The sequence below is a fragment of the Solanum tuberosum genome, unplaced genomic scaffold (assembly GCF_000226075.1).
Source record: "Solanum tuberosum cultivar DM 1-3 516 R44 unplaced genomic scaffold, SolTub_3.0 scf00045, whole genome shotgun sequence".
Taxonomy (NCBI): Eukaryota; Viridiplantae; Streptophyta; class Magnoliopsida; order Solanales; family Solanaceae; genus Solanum; species Solanum tuberosum.
In genome coordinates this window covers 1,183,871-1,191,668 of record NW_006238972.1, presented here as the reverse complement: position 1 = coordinate 1,191,668, position 7,798 = coordinate 1,183,871, and the positions used below count along the sequence as shown (strand labels likewise).

Here is a 7,798-nt window from a genome sequence, read left to right as displayed (position 1 = left end):
AATTTTAAATTTTAATATTATATTATATTTTTTAATTAATTTGTATTAGCCCACGGGCCCACCCTACCTATATTTCTCAAGCCCCACAAATCAGCAGACTTATTCAAGTCGGGCTAAAAAGATTTTTTTTTAAATGGGCTCCAAAATTTTTAGCCCAGTCCTATTAAATCCTGGGTTAGGCCAGGCCGGCCCAACAGGCCTAGCCCATATTGACAGCTCTATTGTTAAGCATAAGTACCAACACTATTTGATCCTATAGATGATAAAATTGATTTAGTTGGTGGATTTATTGTTGGAATCAAGTCAAAACTAAACTTGTTAAAGTTAAAAAGTTGTTAAGTTGTTTAAATAAGTTAAAATAAATAATGTGGGTTAGTTCGTGAATTTAGTTGTTAGAATTAAGTCAAAACTGAACTAGTTAAAGTTTAAAAGTTGTTTAAACAAGTTAAAATAAATAATGTGGGTTAGTTAGTGAATTTTGTTGTTGGAAATACGTCAAAACTACACTAGTTAAAGTTAAAAAAGTTGTTAAGTTGTTTAAATAAGTTAAAATAAATAATATGGGTTAGTTAGTGAATTTAGTTGTTGGAATTAAGTCAAAACTAAACTAGTTAAAGTGAAAAAGTTGTTAAGTTGTTTGAATAAGTTAAAATAAATAATGTGGGTTAGTTAGTGAATTTAGTTGTTGGAATTAAGTCAAAACTAAACTAGTTAAAGTTAAAAAGTTGTTAAGTTGTTTAAATAAGTTAAAATAAATAATGTCATTTAGTTAGTGGATTTAGTTGTTGGAATAAGTCAACACTAAACTAGTTAACAGGATTTAGTCATTGGAATTAAGTCAAAACTAAAGTAGTTAAAGTTATTTAAATAAGTTAAAATAAATAATGTCGTTTACTTGGTGGATTTAGTTGTTGGAATTAAGTCAAAACTAAACTAGTTATTCTTGTTAAGTTGTTTAAATAAGTCAAAATAAATAATGTTGTTTAGTTGGTGGATTTAGTTGTTGGAATTAAAATTATCAGTATTGTTTCTTTAGATGAATCCTGATCATAGTTGGATGTATAATAGAAACAATCCTGGTCGAGCGGGTATGATTCCAGAATTCGTAGAAGGTGTCACTAGATTTATAAATCATGCAAAGACACTTGATCTTTTTTTAACTTCAAGATTGATTAGGTGCCCGTGTGTTAATTTTGTAAATGTGAGATATCATACAACAGAGACTGTTGCTATGCATCTTATGATGAATGGATTCAAACCAGGGTATATAGTTTGGACTAGTCATGGTGAGGTTGAAAGTGACACTATGTTTAATAACTTTGTTGTCGGTGAAAGTAGTAGATCTACCGAGCATAGTTTTTTCCAAGGTTCTAGAATTTCAGATATGGTCGATGATGCTTTCGGGATGCATTCTGATTTTGAACAAGGAGAAAATGTAGAAGAAGCTCCTAATGAAGAAGCAAACATCTTTTATGAACAATTGCGTGATTGTAATAGTCCTTTGTTCAACGGGAGTCAACATTCTAAATTGTCTGTTGTAGTTGGATTGTTAAGTATCAAATCTGACAATAATATTTCTCAAGGAGCAATGGACTCTATGATAGATCTTATGAAGGAATTAGTTGATCCCAATGTAGAGATTCCTGATTCTTATTATAAAGCAAATGCATTGGTGTCTAAGTTAGGACTCTCCTAGATAAGAATTGTTTGTTGTGAAAAAGGTTGCATGTTATACTATAAGGAGGATGTCGATCTAGAGTCTTGTAAGTTTTGTAGTCACCCTCGCTATAAGACTGGTTATACCGGAAAGAAACTTGATGTTAAGGCGATGCATTATTTACCTCTTATACCAAGATTGAAGAGGTCGTATGCATCAAATAGCTCTGCTCCTCATATGAGATAGCACCGTGAAAATAGAAGGACACTTGGTGTCATGTGTCATCCATCTGACGGAGAGGCTTGGAAACATTTTGATAGAACTTATCCAGATTTTGCCGCTGAACCAAGGAATGTTAGGCCGGGTTTGTGTGCGGATGGTTTCACCCCTTTTTCAGTTAGGGCTACACCATATTCTTGTTGGCCTGTGTTTATTACACTGTATAATCTTCCACCTGAGATGTGTGTGACAAGTCCGTATATATTTCTGAATTGTGTCATTCCTGGTCTGAGTAATCCTAAAAGCAAGATTGATGTGTACTTACAACCTTTGATTGATGAGTTGAAATTGTTGTGGTCTGAGGGGGTAAAAACATGGGACATTTCTCGTAAACAAAATTTCAACATGCGTGCTACTTTAATGTGGACGATTAATGATTTTCATGCCTATGAAATGCTATCTGGATGGATGACTGCTAGAAAGTTAGCATGTCCCTACTGTATGGAAGATACTAAATCATTCACATTAAAACATGGCCAAAAAAATTCATGGTTTGATTGTCACCATCGGTTCTTGCCACCTGATCATGAGTTTAGGAGAAAGAAATATGCATTTTAAAAGAATAAAACTGAATGAGATGGTCCACCCCCAATATTAACGGGTGATGATATTTGGGAAAGGGTTCAAAATTTTTCAAAGGTAACTAAGGAACCACCGTACAAATTTAATGGGTATGGTGTTGCACATAATTGGACTAAACAGAGTATATTCTGGGAGTTACCTTATTGGAAGGATACTATGCTTAGACATAATCTTGATGTCATGCATATTGGAAAGAATTATTTTGATAATCTGTTCAACACTGTAATGGATGTGACTGGCAAGACAAAAGATAATGTTAAGGCTAGACTTGACTTACCAGAACATTGTAGACGACCAGAGTTGCATTTATAGGAGTCTGCCAACAACAAGTTACTTAAGCCCAAGGCTAGTTATTCATTCACAATGGAACAGAAGAGAAAATTTTGTGAGTGGATGGAAAGCTTGAAAATGCCAGATGGATATGCCTCAAATTTGGGAAAGAGGGTTGACATTGAGCGTGGAATATTACATGGGATGAAAAAGTCACGACTGTCATGTTTTCATGGAACAATTACTTCCGATTGCTTTTTGTGGATTGCCTGAAAACATATGGAAATCGATGGCAGAGATCAGTTTGTTCTTCAAAGACTTGTGTTCCAGCACATTGAGAGTAGAGAATCTGGTTCGGATGGCCAAAAATATCGTTGTTATTAGTAATAAGTTGGAGAAGATTCTTCCACCTGGGTTCTTTGATGTGATGGAATATCTTCCCATTCACCTTGTTCATGAAGCCCTACTGGGAGTTCTAATTCAATATAAGTGGATGCATCCTTTTGAGCGGTAAGTAACTATAACATATTTATTCTTATTTCATAAATCGTTCATATATCTTTTGAAATTATATATCTAATATAAAATTTTACAAGAGCATTGGCAAGTCTAAAAGGGGTATTAAGAATAAACATAGGGTGGAGGGCTGTATGGTTCAAGTATATCTAGCTAAAGAAAGATCCCACTTTTGTTCTTACTACTTTGATGATTATGTGTCGTGTTTGAGAAACAAACCTAATCGACATGATGATACTGGGAATGATCCTACAGTACAATCATTACCAATCTTCAACCAACCGGGTAAGGGTTCAAAAAAGCATACATTGCGCAAACTTACCGAAAAGGAGAAAAATTCTGCAGAGCTTCATGTCTTGTTGAATTGTCCAGAAGTCCAACCCTTCTTAGAGTAAGAAAATTAAATATGTAAACAACATATATTCAACTCCGATTTTATTAAGGAAACTAACTATATTTTCAATGTGATTCTACAGTAATTTTGTGAGCCAATATGGTCATGATCAAGTGTTTCCATCATTTAATAACGTGGTATACTAATTGGGTAAGTGTTGTAATATATACACCTATTAAGAGATTAGTGTACTCTTATTTCTACTAACATTGCTTTTAATTTACTAACCATATATAGGTCTACAATTCAAAAAATGCCGCCACATTTGATCAATTTTTCAAGGATATTTCTTGGGACCGATTACAGTTCACACAATGTCCCAATATAACGTAAATGGTTTTAAAGTTGCCACAGAGAAATACTCAAAGAATAAGAAACCTAATAATAGTGGTGTTTGGGTTAAATGTGATGATAGAAATCAAAATGAGAATGTTGATTATTTTGGTGTCCTACAGTAGATTGTAGAGTTGGAGTATTCGAGTTGGCCAATCAAAAGAATAGTACTTTTCCAATGCAAGTGGTTTGATCCAACTATAAGAGGTACGAGGCAGCTTAAGCAGCATAATATCATTGAAGTCAAGCACACTAGGAAGTATGCGGCTTATGATCCTTTTATATTGCACAGAATGCTAAGCAAGTGTACTTTGCTCCTTATCCGTTGCATAGGGATAAGTCTGATTTGGTGGGTTGTAATCAAAACAAAACTGATGGGGCGAGTGGAAGTTGAGAATGAATTGGATGTTGCATATCAAAAATGAAATAGCAAGTGTTCATCAAGTAGTGGATGCTGAGTTAGAAATGAATTTGGAGCATCCTGTTCACATTTTAGAAGAAGTTAATAAGAGAAGAGTTAGATATGCCAACAAATATGGAGGAGGATGAGGAGGAAACTTTCGAAGAGGATGAATGGATAGATGAGGAGGAAACTTCCAAAGATGATGCATGTGAATGGATAGATGATGAAGAAACTTCCGAAGAGGATGAATAACAATTTGTATGTTTAGTTGGTGGATTTTTAGCTATTCATATTTGAGTATACTTTATATCTTAGTAGTTTTAACTTTTGTTTGACATTGTGAAAGACTATTTAGTAGTTTTAATGCGTCTTGCAAGATCGATTTGTGTCCATTTAGTGTTGAATATTAAGCTTTAATTTAGGGAATAATGTGTTTTTAAGCATAAGTACCAACACTAGTCCATCTATTGTTGACACTTAGCTCAATTAATGACAAGTAGCTCATGAGTCATGTCAAAGAATCCTTAGAATTGCAGAGTTTGATACATAGAAAAGAGTTCAATCTCACAAGTTACAGTTCAATGTAAGCCTCTTACATTGATTTTTAAGTAATGTAGGTAGATATTCTGAAACATGTGAACACACATTCCCTTTATTGATCATTGAATTTTCAGAAACTAAGTGTTGTGACTGGAAATGGAGAAAAAGAGTTTAGGGACAATATTACCACTTCTCTGAAATATAAGTTGTAAATTGAACAACTTTGCAACAGTTTTCAACAATATTACCAAAGCAATTTGAATGATAGATTTTGGGGAAACTCCTGTCCACCTCAGTCTGCCCATTTTGAGCTGAAAGCAATTCCAAAAGCCAAAAAAGTTAACATAAGCTAAAGTGAAATGCCCCAGGTAAAAGATAAATAACAACTTGTATGTTTAGTTGGTGGAGTTTTAGCTATTCATAATTGAGTATATTTATATTTTAGTAGTTTTAATGTTTGTTCGACATTGTGAAAGACTATTTGGATTAAGCCTTAGGTAATGATAACTTTGTTTGATATATTTGTTCGACATTGTGACATTATTTTGTACTACATTGTTTTAATATTTATAATTAATTGATATAGATGGTAGATAAAGACAAGGGTAAATAAAACAATCCGCTAATCCAAAAAATAAATTTAAGGCCAATGCTATGAGAAGGCCCACTGGGGTCGTGATTTATGATGAGCCCTCTCGAGTTAATATTTCAAAACGAGCCTCAGTTTCAACTACTCACTCGGCACACCAGTCACATAATGCCTCTACTCATGTGTCTCCACAATCTGGTTATACTATATCTACACCCACTGTGGTACTTAGTTCGGGTTACCAAACATTGCAGGGCTATTCACATCTTGGTCGTGGGTCTACCATACCATCAACTAGTGCTAGTTAGTGCAATAGTTTGAATACTAGTAGTGGATCAATTGGACTTTCCAATCTTCATCTTGAATCCAATGGCTCAGAGCCTAATACTCCCACCACCCAGCACTCAGATGCACATGGTCCTCAGCCAGGCGATAGAGACAATTTTCGGAGACTCGTCATCGAGCCATTAGGACACAAGTATGATTTAATTATGTTTCATCTTTCATTTATATACTTATATTTTAATTGATTGATTATTTTTGTTTACTCTACTTTGTCAATGAACTCGTATTTCAGCTTACGTCCGGATGTGGGTATGGCAAAGATTATTTTAAAATGCATCGGAACTCACTATAATGGTGTGTATCCGAATTGGAGTTCGATTCCACTTAACACCCAAGGGCAGATGTTCAACGAATTTAAGGTAAGAATATATATAAATTAAATTCACATCATATACATTTAAATTCTATAGTCATCTGAACAATAAATATTTAGTTATTTTTTATTACAGAAATATTATGTATGGGCTCCCGAACACGAGGATGACGTTCAAGTTAACTTCAAGCTTAAAGCTTCAAAGTTGCTTTCTAGCACATTTTGTGACTGTCGGAGAGAAAAAAGAATTCCTAAGTTTATGTTACTGGATCTGTAACACCCCGACTTTTCTAAACATCTAAATTAATTCGTACATTTGTGGAAAGACAACGAGGGTGAGTAATAAATGAAAAATGATGTGGTATGTCATATTTTAAGTGTTCAAGGGTTGTATCTCAAGTCTTGAAGTTAAGTAAGTGGCAAAATAAAAGTTGGCGAAAGTTATCGTAAGTTCCTTTTTAAAGATTTCTCTAAAATTTGGGTCAAATGTATTGTATGTTTTCTCCCAATATATAAAGAGTTAAAAGGCCTATTACCTATTAAATCGAAGGCCTACGAGTCTAGTTAGCAACTCACAAAACCCCATATCAAACCGACATCAGAGTAAAAAGTTATGAGGGTCTTACTAGGGACTGCCGGGGCAGAATCCGGGTCGGGTCAAAAATATGGTATGTCGACTTATTTAACGTTTTAAGCCATGAAAACATTCCATTTCAGTTCCAAACAAGAGATAAAGCTTAAGAGAGAGTTCCTATGGAGTTCTAGCATTATGAAGGTTAGTTTTTGATGATTTCTACCATTAAACATTGCCACCGTGCCTAGAAACGTAATCCCTACACGTGGCAATGATTTTTCCCTTCTATTAGCTGCGTTTGGAGCTGGTTTTTGAAGATATAAATTTGTAGTTATTGGTATTTCTTCAAGGTTTGAACTTGGTTAACTAAGGTAATCATCTCGGGACTCTTTTATGATTGTTTTTATGAATTTCCACGGACCTTTCAACAAGTTGGGGCAATATGGAAAATCTGCCGATTTAAGATTAAATATGAACTGTTTATAGGTGCGTACCAGCCGTGTATACATATTGTTTGCTAAGCTTAGGACATAAGGAACAACTTTCGTGAAGGAACTACAGCCTTTCGAGCGTTCATTGGAAAGGTATGTTAAAGTTATTCCCTTCGTCGACATGTTTCCTTAGAGGTAGTTTACGTTGGTTATCTTGTAGATGTAATTGTGAGTGGTTGGCAGATTGAGTGGTTATAGACCCTCATTTTAGGGACTCATAATCTGTTAAGAACGACCCTAAGTTAGGAACGACTTGGAGATTATTCATATATATTGTTTATAGCTAAATTTCTCGCCTTTAGCCTATTCAATTATTTGTTGTCGCCCTTGGGGCTATTGTGGTTAGTTGTTGAGCAATGAACTGCCTATGGGGGCTATGAAGTTGTCTAATAGGACTATATTATTTCCAAAGAGGGATATGTGTTGCCCACGAGGTTATATTGATGCCAAAGAGTGTTATGTGTTGCCTACAGGGCTATTTTGACGCCAAAGAGGGCAATGTGTTGCCTACA

At 34.6% G+C, this 7,798-nt stretch overlaps 1 long non-coding RNA gene across 1 annotated transcript in view; it reads left to right on the top strand.

Moving 5' to 3' along the window:
* The window catches only part of LOC107059910 (uncharacterized), a 3,702-nt gene extending 2,598 nt beyond the window's left edge, over positions 1–1,104 (top strand). Inside the window, exon 2 of the long non-coding RNA XR_001473017.1 lies at positions 1,037–1,104. This is a non-coding gene — a long non-coding RNA (uncharacterized lncRNA). The remainder of the gene's footprint in view (positions 1–1,036) is intronic.
* Positions 1,105–7,798: the final 6,694 nt, after the last annotated feature.